General features: G+C 43.5%; 1 pseudogene; it reads right to left on the bottom strand.

The window, feature by feature from the left end:
• Positions 1 to 7494: 7494 nt before the first annotated feature.
• Positions 7495 to 11542, bottom strand: LOC149895992 (uncharacterized; annotated as a pseudogene).
• Between the last annotated feature and the right edge of the window lie 683 nt (positions 11543 to 12225).

The raw sequence follows: 12225 nt of genomic DNA, 5'->3' as shown, positions 1-12225 counted from the left end.
GAATAGGAGGGGCGACAAGACGGAGCCCTGAGGGACTCCGGCCTGGATGGGACGTGAAGACGAGAGCGTGCCGTCTAATCTGTAGCGGAAGGACCGGTTAGACAAGAAGTCTCGTATGATGAACACGAGACTGTCTGGCACGCCGAGAGTGTACAGTTTGTAAATCAAACCGTTGTGCCAGACCTTGTCGAACGCCTTCGCTACGTCAAAGAAGACCGCTCCCGTTCTGTGGGGTCTGAGGCGGGTGAGGCCCGCGAGAATGTACTCCGTGATGCGGTGTACTTGGTGAGGACATGAGTGGTGTTGGGGGCTCCTCATTGGGCGGCTGATTCTCCTTCTTTTTCTTCTTCGGTTTCTTCTTCTTGCCTTGTGTGGCCACCGCAGCCGCTTTGGGCATGTTGGCCACGGCCATCAGTGAAGCACCCGTCTGTTCGCCCAGCGGGACGGGCTCTATGGTCGTCGGGGCGGAGGGGTCCTTGGGTTTCCCCTTCGGTGGCCTCGTTGTGGCCGTGGGACCGGCCTTCTTGTTCCTTGCCTCCCGCTTGAACACAGGGCAGGAGGCATTGTTGGCCAGGTGCGGCCCTCCGCAGTTTGCGCATGTCGCCGGTATATCTTTAGGGCGGCTGCACTCTGTCGCCGCGTGCGCCTCCCCGCATCTTACGCACTTGATTTGTCGATGACAATTGTGCGAGGAGTGGCGAAACTTTTGGCACCGGTGGCATTGCGCCGGCCCCTTCTTCGCTCGCCAGGCTTCTATTTTGACCCCCGGCATACACAGCATTTCATTGATGCTGTATATAGCCGGGGTGGTGTCTGCTTCTCGTTTTATGATTGCGAAGAATATGCAGCCGGGCCGGCCCTTCCTTGCCCTTATTTGGCGTGCATATTCCGCCTTATGTCCCAATTCGCTAAATGCATCTATGATCTCCTCCGGAGTCGTCTGACTGGGAAGGCCGCGTATTGCGATCTTCAGGCTCCTTTCTTGCGGTGGTGTGTAGGCGTGCCACGCTATATCGCTCAGCCCGCCTAAGTACTTCTGGATGCATCTAAACTCATCTCCGTCTTCGGGCATGAATCTAATGCCTTTCCCGTAGGGGCGGGCACTGGGGTTCCTTCCTAATAATTTCTTTAACTCCTTGAAATGGGATGCCCAATTCGGTAGCTCGTCCACTACTATTGGTGGGTATTTTTTGCGCGTTAATATGCGCGGACTAGTGGGGTGCGTGCGGAGGTAGGCATAGCGCGTTTATTTCTATACAAATTACACTTAATCGCTATTTACATCATTATTTATAAACTATTTATTCACTAACAACTATAATAATGAGTCTATACAATTCCCAAAACTATAACTATAAAATAAAGCATTAATACAAACTATGGCTTTTCCTACACAAAACACTATGATTACATAAAAAATTGACTATTATTTCTATTACGATATATCTATTATTACAATACAAATAATTCTCTATATATTTACTATTATATGTGAGAGAATCATAACAGAGTAGTTGTTATGTGGCTATACCTTCCTATTATAATGTACTCTATTGTGTACAACATAATGTCGATATTGAATTGATATGAAATGCATGGGCTTACGGGCCATGCTATGGTTTATATTCCTTGAGTCAGTAGCTCGATGATATAGTCTCGGTACTACCATCGACCGCGCAAGGTGTGCGCACTGAGTCATTATTTAATATTATTTCACATATCTACCAAATTATAATTAATTATGGAGAGTTATTTAAATTCTCCGACAGCAGCGGTGGGATCGGCACTTATTACCCCGATTCCAATACGAATAAGACTTTGTTAAACGGTGCAAATCTGCAAGTGAGTGAAACGAGTGATAGTGTTAGTGAGATTCAAGAAGATATAGCTAGTGTTAATGAGGTTCGAGAAGAACCAAAGTTTCCACCAATTAATCATGAGAATGTTAGCACGACAACGACAAAGTTGTGTGTGGGTTTCGCAATCATCATGTCGTGCGCATCCCTGTTAAAAGAAATGGCAGATACACTTTCCCGAAACGAAACATTTTGTTTCCGGGTCTAACGCATAATTAAGGAAGGTAAACTATAATGATGTTTACATACGGATGTACGACCCGAATGATAGCGAGTTTACGGCAGCACAATGGTGTAACGAAATAAACTATCATCGGATTCCTGTACCGACTACGAAGCCAGCCTTTATCTACCTGTGTGGACATTATTTTTAACGTGAAAAGAAGCTAAGAAGCGAGAGGAAATACCTTTTCGAGATATGGTATGGTAAAAAAGTGATCGAGTTTCAACATACATCGAGTGCTCTACTACAAAGTTGGCGCTAATCGACCGGCTGAGAACGGGCTGGAACTATGCGAATATAGTAAATTCGTGGTAGAAGGTATTGCAGATGACCAGGTATGATCTGATTTATTATGATACACGCCGATTGATTTTGTGGGTCTTGATAGACATTTTGGCACAAATCAATTAAAGCGTCGCATGTTGCAAATTGTTTGCTATAACTGTGTGTTCACATGTCATTACAAACGTGACGGTAAATCTCGCCTATGAAACAAAATCAGTTAGTTTAATCATTAAGAATAACAAAGGTCCGTTGAATATTTAAGAAAAAGTACAACAACGCACTTATAGTCATAAATTTGGTCACATAGAAGAGGTTTGTTTTTCTAAGCAACGGGCGGCACGCTCTTTAAGAAACAATACCCTGTTAATGTGTGTTTACAGCACGATACCCTGCTTACAGTCACAGATGTTGCCGGCGTTAAGTTCAAGTGCCTTATTGACAGCGGGTCCGTTTGTTTTTTTTTCCTTTGTAAAAGGATAGCCATGGATAACATGACCAGGCCTCTAGAGTTTGTATACACTCGCGTAACAAGAATTGGCACTGTATCAACCTATTCATTCGCCCGTACAACATTACCTATAACTGTTAATGATGTAAATATTATGAGCTTTGGTTGTTGTAGACTTTCGAGTACTTTCGGGGATGAAGTAACAGGTTGAGATGTTTTTACTAGAGCCGGACGTAGTTTGATTATGAATAACAATGGGAGTCAAATTATTCGTGAATTTAAAATAAAAAATATTTGTTTTTGCGGACAATAATATTGAATTTATAGACGCGGATTCCAATGATTTTAATTATGTTCATCCTGTGTGACCCATCATTGAAAGTAAAGCACGAATTTTGTAAAATGGAAATAAGACTTGTGAATACAACACTAGCACAATCTATAGTTCTTTCAACGTTTATAAGGCTTTGTAATGCCCTTGTTGTTAACCAAGGACTAGATAAATTATGTGACTTCATAGCTACTTTTTATATTCAACGATGTTCTCGAGTTTTCAAAATTATAAGAGGTTACATTCTTTTGTTTAAGAAGAGTATTGAAAGTCTCACTTGATCAGAGTTTTCATTTAATTGGAATAAATGCAAGTTGCTGTTGCAACATTGAATAGGTATTCACAACAAGGTTTCATAAAATCGAACGGTAGCCTCGTCAGATTAAAAAAAAGGCTCTTGCTGAAGTACCATTGCAAGAAGAACGTTAAAGTTCGCGAAATATTTTAGAAAGATAAAAAAAAAAGACGTTTGCTTCTTTATAAACGATTTTCGGACAAATCTCGTTGTCGAAGTACACACAGATTCCTGTTCAATAGATTGTTATAGTTCAGTTTTTCTACAAGAAAGTACCTAATTATCAACTTGATAATCGAATATTATGATCAAAGAATCACTGACACAGAAAGTTGTTATTAAATCGAGCTAGAAGGATATTAAGAAGACCTCAAGCATAAACAATTAAGCGTATGGCCCGATTCAGTGCGACGCGGACCGTCCGCACGCGGACTAGGTTTTGCGTCCGTCGCGGATGATTTTGTCGTTCAGTGCGATGCGGATCGGGATCGACTGTAACCCTCTCGGTTTGCACATTTGACGCAGCCGCCATGACAACGACAGTACTTTACATCCGCTCCGCGTGACTGTTGTCCGCCGATCACTGAACAAATACATTAGAACCAGGCACCGTCCGCCCGCGGACATCCGCGGCGCGGAGGAGCGGCGCGGAGCGATTTCGACCGCGCGCGGATAGCTCTCCGCGACGCGGACAGCTCCGCGTCGCTCTGAACGCGCTGTAAGGCTTCATACATTTTACCGTCCGTCGCGGACGTCCGCGTAGGTCATCCGCGTCGCACTGAACAGGCCCTTAACATTTTAAAATGTTAACAGACTGAATTAATAGTCTCAAAGCATCACGTCATAAGAAAAAGATTTTCTCCTCGTGTTCATAGATGATTGGCTTACATAAAAGCTTTTGATTTCGATGTCGGTACCTACGCAAGGGTGCAAGAATACCGCATGTTGATTTTATTATTAGAAACTAGTTGTCTCCTCATAATGTTCAATTCGGGCAAAAATAGTAAAGATTCGCGACGACTACAAGCCGAACAACTTAGATCCGAACATAAAATAATTGAAGCCGATAAAATGATATTATTGATTTAAATTTAAGGTTGTCACATACGATAAAAAAATGCTTGCTGTATAAACATTTTCTTTTGTTTGGTGCAAATAAAGTGTTATTATTCATTGATTGATACAATCATTTCATGATTATTTGAAACCTTTAAGTTTGGAAAAACCTGCAAAAACTTAGCGTACTTTGTTCGTTAGAACGTAAATTGAACGTTTTTACATTGCAAAGTTAATAAAAGGCCCTCTAGAGCTAGAGAGTTGACTTAACATCCGATAGAAACTATATCAAAACCACTTCATACATTACAATCGATACGAATGGCACTTACGAGTTTAAGAAATGCGCATTGGTAATTGTTGACGCATTTACTGGTAAATATTGTCACCTAGCTCCTGTTAAAAATGTGTCTTCACAATAAAAAAAGAGCATGTTAAGCGCTGTGTTTTTGTTGTCTTATTTAAGGCGCTGAAAGGAATAGTAGCCGATCAAGCTACGTCATTTGCAGGTAGCGAACTCATAGACTTGTGTTGACAGTGTTCTTTTGAGTTTTACAAAATTACAAGCGGGATGAGTTGCGCTAACGGGTTATTTTAAAAGGTTTATGTCATTGTTTCATTATCGCTGAAAATCATAAACGTAGATATTGGCATTCTACAATTATTGGCAAAATTCAACTTACTTTGAATTGTATTTTATGAAAGAAACGCACAGCACAGGCGACAGCCCATTGCAATTGTCTATAGGCTGCAAGTCCACCGTGTAATAATGTTTTAGTACGAGTGTTAACACTTTAGTAGTTGACCTATTTGAAATTAGAAATAACACAAAAGTCAGGATGGACGAGCAATTGCACGTCTATAAGGCTCGTATTGAAAAAAAAAAGCATTCTGTTTAATGTTGATGATTTTGTGTTAGTAAGAAAGAAAAGCCGATTGTAACATCAATGTTATTTTACTTGTTTTGACAGTCATTTCTGATTATGGAATCGTCTGAAGGTAGACTATGACAATGTGATATCGTCAGTAGTGGTAAATGATACGGAAGTCGGTGCGACTTTAGAACCGGGTTCAGTCTTCATAAATTAATTATTAGTTGTTACTCTGCCCCAATTGTAAAGTGTTGTTATTATACCTAGTATACATCAAGTTATAGGTGCAAGGTGGTTTTGTGTATTCCTGTAAATAGTGTCACTGGATGACGAATTGATGGCGTGTTCTACGATGTTTATTACTGACTTAGGAGAGAAGTTCTCCAGTCCATGCAAAATAATCTAAAATTTGCGATAACGAGAGGTATCGAATCGAGTCTCAAACTGGAGGCCGTAGTTGGAAAGTGAGTTAATGAATGAAAAAAAAATGTAGTCCACAAGTTACTCCTTACTTCCAGTAACTTCCAGCCTGGCAGAGATTGCTGTGTGTGAGCAATAAGGCCGCATATTGTGTAAAATATTTTTACCTTATAAGTCTGTACTAGATTTCCTTACATTGTTTTGTACAATAAAGTATTATTAATAAATAAATAAATACTCCGTATAATTTTATTTTTGTTTTATTTTATTATTTTTACCTATTTATTTCCTCGGTTGTTACATAGTTCCGTATAGTTAATCTAAGTATTACACAAAAGTTTCATAACACACATGCACACCACACTTTAATAGCTCAATAATAGCTCTGTGTTTGACATAGCAAGGCGTGTATGTCATATTGTACATTGGAAGCTCCGCGCTTCGTGTAGTTGTGGGTAGCGCTTGCGCTCCTTGTGATCACAGTACATGGCAGGCTCCGCGCTGCATGTAGTTCCAGATGTTATGGGTAGCATTGCGCTCCTTGTGATAACAGTACATGGCAGGCTCCGCGCTGCATGTAGTTCCAGATGTTATGGGTAGCATTGCGCTCCTTGTGATAACAGTACATGGCAGGCTCCGCGCTGCATGTAGTTCCAGATGTTATGGGTAGCATTGCGCTCCTTGTGATAACAGTACATGGCAGGCTCCGCGCTGCATGTAGTTCCAGATGTTATGGGTAGCATTGCGCTCCTTGTGATAACAGTACATGGCAGGCTCCGCGCTGCATGTAGTTCCAGATGTTATGGGTAGCATTGCGCTCCTTGTGATAACAGTACATGGCAGGCTCCGCGCTGCATGTAGTTCCAGATGTTATGGGTAGCATTGCGCTCCTTGTGATAACAGTACATGGCAGGCTCCGCGCTGCATGTAGTTCCAGACGTTATGGGTAGCATTGCGCTCCTTGTGATAACAGTACATGGCAGGCTCCGCGCTGCATGTAGTTCCAGTATTTGTTCAGAGCTCTACACATACAATATAATACACACACACACAATACATTCAAAGCTTCGCCTTTAGGCGACAGTAGCAGTTGTTGATATCACCGATGATGACGATGATGAGTAATAAATTGAGAGTCGGTGTGTAAAGTTACAAACCGTGAAGGGAAAAGAGTTTGAATACAACAAATGAAATAACAACGCAGTAAGTAATTTGCAAAATTACTTGTCGAATTGTTCGCGCGAGAACGCGCTCGTTGTCAGAATGGCCGTGTGAGAGAATCATAACAGAGTAGTTGTTATGTGGCTATACCTTCCTATTATAATGTACTCTATTGTGTACAACATAATGTCGATATTGAATTGATATGAAATGCATGGGCTTACGGGCCATGCTATGGTTTATATTCCTTGAGTCAGTAGCTCGATGATATAGTCTCGGTACTACCATCGACCGCGCAAGGTGTGCGCACTGAGTCATTATTTAATATTATTTCACATATCTACCAAATTATAATTAATTATGGAGAGTTATTTAAATTCTCCGACATATACATTCTTAAACATATTTAGATAAATACGTTTAGACTACAACAGAAATGCAATTGAAACAAACAAACTATTTAACGTTTCTACTTTACGTTATTAAATTTACATAAGTTATGTATTTAGCTATATGACAACGAAAGATATTAAATCATACTAAAACTATATTAATTACAATATTAAATTATTGAACAAAGTGAATTGTTAGATCGAGACAGAGCGATCATGCTATTACAAATCTCAAGAGTGAGATAGAACTGTCTCGCTGTCGCGTGCACCATTAGAGCGAGACACGAACATCTCACTGTCGCTTGTAAATTAACAGAGCGAGATATAACTATGAAATTATCGACATTAAAACATAAAAATTTAAATAAAGTTATGAAAACACAAAAAGGCTATAAATGACTATACGCTATCTACTAAATTCGTACGTATTGTTCCGAACATTCCCCCCGCCGTGAACCGCTATGTCCATTAAGGTTCAATTGTTAACAGGTGAGGGACAATTTTCAACTAACACCACCATCTTCTTGACCGGTCGTCGAAGCTCGCCGCCTCTTGTCTGCACGTCTGCTACTCGTGTCACGCCGTCGTTTCCGGGGTAAATGCGTGATACTCGTCCCATAGGCCACGTGTTTCGAGACATAGTGTTATCCACAATTAACACTACGTCGCCCATTTGCGGTGATTTGCCTCGACCGTGGGGGTCGCGTCGCTGTTGTAGCTCGGGTAGGTACTCCCGTAGCCATCGCTCCCAAAACATATCGGCGAGTCGTTGCGCTGTCCTCCATTGCTTACGGCCGATGAGATCTTCGTTTGTAAACGAGCCGGGTGCGGGGTTCATCGCCGGTCCCAATAATAGAAAATGATTTGGCGTTAGAGCTTCCGGGTCTTCCGGGTTCACAGATACATGTGTTAGCGGTCTATTATTCACTGTGAATTCCACTTCCGCTAACAATGTTAATAAAATTTCTTCTCGCGGGTGGCGTTGATTGAGCGACGCGTATAACGCAGTTTTCACACTTCTCACTAGTCGTTCCCAGGCCCCGCCCATAAATGGAGCTCCGGGAGGTACGAAGCGCCAGTTGATTGCACGCATGCTGGCCTCGTGATGAGAAGCGTCTTGTATAGCGTGTCGCAATTCCTTTTCAGCGCCGTGCAGATTCGTACCGTTGTCGGACCAAATTTCCGTCGGACAACCTCTTCTCGCTATAAATCGACGTATCGCCATAACCGCTGATTCCGTACTGAGAGTGTTCGCAAGCTCTTAGTGCACAGCGCGAGTCGTGAGACATGTAAATAGACTCACATATCTTTTCTGCGTAGCACGTCCCACAGTAACAGTCAGAGGGCCGAAGTAGTCGTGGCCCGTGTAGCTAAAGGGCCGACGATGATGTGCTAATCTGCAGTGCCTCTGGGAACCTCTGGGATGGATCTACCAAATACCAGCTGGAGACACTTGAGGCGATAGAGAGGCGTGCCAAGAGGCTAATAAACGACGATGAGCTAGTAGGCAAAAAACTCCAGAGCCTCGCCCACCGTCGCAGAGTGGCAAGTTTATCGGTTTTTTACCGGATACACTTTGGAGAGTGCGCTGCGGAATTGCACGACCTAATTCCGCCATCCCCATTTTTCCATCGTTCGTCGAGGCGCACAGATTCTAGGCATCGCCACATGGTTGACGTTCCATGTACCCGGACAAAGCGGTTCGGATCGTCATTCTTTATTCGAACCGCTAGGGACTGGAACATGCTTCCTGAATCTGTGTTCCCCGACGAGTACAATTTGGAGGTCTTCAAGAGGAGAGTGAACAGGTACATTTTAGGGAAGCGCGCTCCATCTTAGGCCACATCTCAGCTTACCATCAGGCGAGATTGTGGCCAAGCGCTCCCCTATTGTACAATAAAAAAAAAAAAAAAAAAAAAAAAGTGCGGTAGGTTCCCCGGTGGCCGGTAGGCGGTGCAGCGGGCGCGCTTCTCCTTCTATGACACTTAATACATTTGTGTACTATTGAGCGCGTGACCGGTCGCAGTCGGGTTATCCAATACTTAGTGCGACACGATAAAACGAGTCGTGTTGTGAAACTCGCACAAGTAAATCTTCAGCGCGTCGTAAATGTTCGCTTTCTATATTTTTAAAGCGACGTTCTTGTTGTACGTTTTTAATACGTAACGATGAGCCGGGCGCAATTTTCTTTTTCGTATTTTTGCTATTCCAATCTGCGTCGGCTTGTTGATTTTTTCTATTTCTTCTATAACCATAACAAGTTTTATGTGCGGGGCGACATAAATCAATAAACTGTAGTATTCTCGCCGTTGATCGTAGCAGCCGTTCCCATTTGGAAAAGCGTTTTGGGTCGGGCACGGCCTCGCTGTATGTTGCGACGTTGCTTATAACGAGATGTACTCTCTCCTCGCCAGTGGGCGTTTCTATTGTAGGTCGCTCTGTAGGCCACGTAGACGGGTCGTCGCGCAGGAACGAAGGGCCGGTGAACCATCGATTTTGTTTGTTGAAGTCTATCGGCACATCTCGAGTTGCATCATCCGCGACGTTGAGTTTAGTGGGAACCCATCGCCAGTCTGATAATGTACTATTTTCTTCTATAGCTGCTATGCGATGCGCGACGAACGGGCGGTACGAGCGCGCGCCGGTCTTGAGCCAGGTTAACACTGTTTTACTATCGGTCCAATATGTTGTTGACTCTGGTTTTATGTCGTGTTCTTCTATGATGCTGTGGCTCAGACGACTACCCATCACGGCGGCTTGTAATTCGAGTCTAGTCTCAGACGTAAGTTTGAGCGGGCAGACCTTAGCTTTAGCTGCTACAAGTGAAATGTCTACGCCGGTCGTTGTCGACGCTCTCCAATACGCTATTGCGGCGTAGGCTTCCTCGCTCGCGTCTACGAATATGTGCAGCTGCAGCGATGTTGCGTTACTGTAGTGTAAGTACGCTCGCGGTATTTTTACATCTTTTAATTCTATAAGATGTGTTATCCATTTCGTCCACTGTTCGGCGAGATCTTGCGGTATACGTTCATCCCAGCCGGTGCCACGCCTCCATATGTGTTGTAGTATGCGCTTAGCGCCTATTGTGACTGGTGAAGCGAGGCCCAATGGATCGAACAGCGACATGAGAATGCGTAGTGTCTCTCTCTTTGTTGGCTGTGGCTTGTGAGTTTTCTATGGCGTCAGGTGGCAGACGCGCTAGACTTAGGTTGAAGCCTATCTCGTCGCTCGCTGGGTCCCAGATTACACCCAAAGTGCGCTCCACGTTGCTGCTGCCGTCCAATGATATCGATGATCTCGTTGTACCCGGTGCTAACGCGTTTAATACGTTACGCGAATTAGACGTCCATTGTCGTAGCTCGTAGCTCGCTTCTTTTGTATTTCACTTATGCGTCGAGCCGAGTTGATCGCTTCATCTTCAGTGTCGTAGCTATTTAGGAGATCGTCGACGTAGTGGTTTCGTACTATGGCGTTGTACGCATCTGGATCAGATTCTATGTATTTAGCCGCGTTTCTATTCTTGATGTATATTGCTATGGCAGGTGAGCACGTTGCGCCGAATATTAACGAAGTCATTCGGTACTCGTCGTGCGCTGTGTTATCTCTGCGGTCGCCACGCCAGAGATATCTAAGTGCATATCTGTCTTCATTTTTAAGTTTTATTTGCATAAACATCTCTTTAATGTCTGCTGTTATCGCTATGTTGTGCTGACGGAATCGCATTAACACGCCGGGTAGCGATTGTATTAGATCGGGCCCTTTGAGTAAATGATCGTTCAACGAGAGTCCTTTCGTTTTCGCAGCCGCGTCGTGAACTATTCGTATTTTCGCTGGTTTAGTAGGGTTAAACACAGCGAAGTGTGGCAGATACCATGTTCTTGCCTCTGTTTTTTCAGACGGAGCTCGTTCGGCGTATCCCTTTTCAATGAGCGCTTCCATTTGTTCTGTGTATTTTATTTTCAGCGCCGGGTCGCGGTCTAGCTTCTTTTCTATGTTGACAAGACGTTTTAATGTATTGTCGTAATTGTCGGGGAGTTTGATTTCTGCGTTTTTCCACAGTAGAGGGACTTCATATTTTCCCTGTTTTTCTATAACTCCCTCGTCTAGTGTGCGTAGCGCGCGAACGTCTGGGTCGGTGCTCGGTCTCTTTCCCTCTATTAACAACGATTCCAATGCAAAGAATTGTTGCAATTGTTCGTTCATTTATTCATCAGTAGACTTGACGTAATTTACATTGAAGCGTTGTTTCGTTGTACTATGTGCTATTGAGCGTGCACCGTGTAACACCCAGCCGAGCGGCGTGCGGGAGGCGATAGGTTGATGTCGCTGTCCCTTTCTAATCTCCGATGCAATTAATAAGTGCCAGTTATCTTGTCCTATTAGCACTCGTGGTTTTGCTTCTCTATATTGTAGATATTTCTTTATATCTTTCAAGTGGCTGCAGTCGTGAAGATCTCTCTCAGTTATGACTTGCGGTGAAAGTTTCCGATTTTTCAATGTTCTAGCATGAACGTCGTATTTTCTATTAGAACCCCCGATGATTGTTATGTTTACTCGTCGTGATGTCGCTGATAAATTATGATCGCCGATCGCTTCTATCGGTGGCATTGTGCCGGCCCCTTTTTTGCACGCCAGGCTTCAATTTTAATCCCCGGCATACACAGCATTTCGTTAATGTTATATATGGCTGGGGTGGTATCGGCTTCTCTTTTTATAATGGCAAAGAATATGCAGCCGGGCCGACCCTTTCTCGCCCTTATATGGCGTACATATTCCGCCGTGTGCCCCAATTACCTGAAGGCCTCGATAATCTCCTCCGGAGTTGTCTGGCTGGGAAGGCCGCGTATTGCGACCTTCAGGCTCCTTTCCTGCGGCGGTGTGTAAGC

The sequence above is a fragment of the Colias eurytheme genome, chromosome 29 (assembly GCF_061535395.1).
Source record: "Colias eurytheme isolate Ceu_HAF_F1 chromosome 29, ilColEury1 Martin Lab GWU primary, whole genome shotgun sequence".
In the NCBI taxonomy this organism is placed as follows: Eukaryota; Metazoa; Arthropoda; class Insecta; order Lepidoptera; family Pieridae; genus Colias; species Colias eurytheme.
The sequence above is the reverse complement of the archived record's forward strand: the minus strand, read 5'-3'. Positions and strand labels throughout refer to the sequence as shown.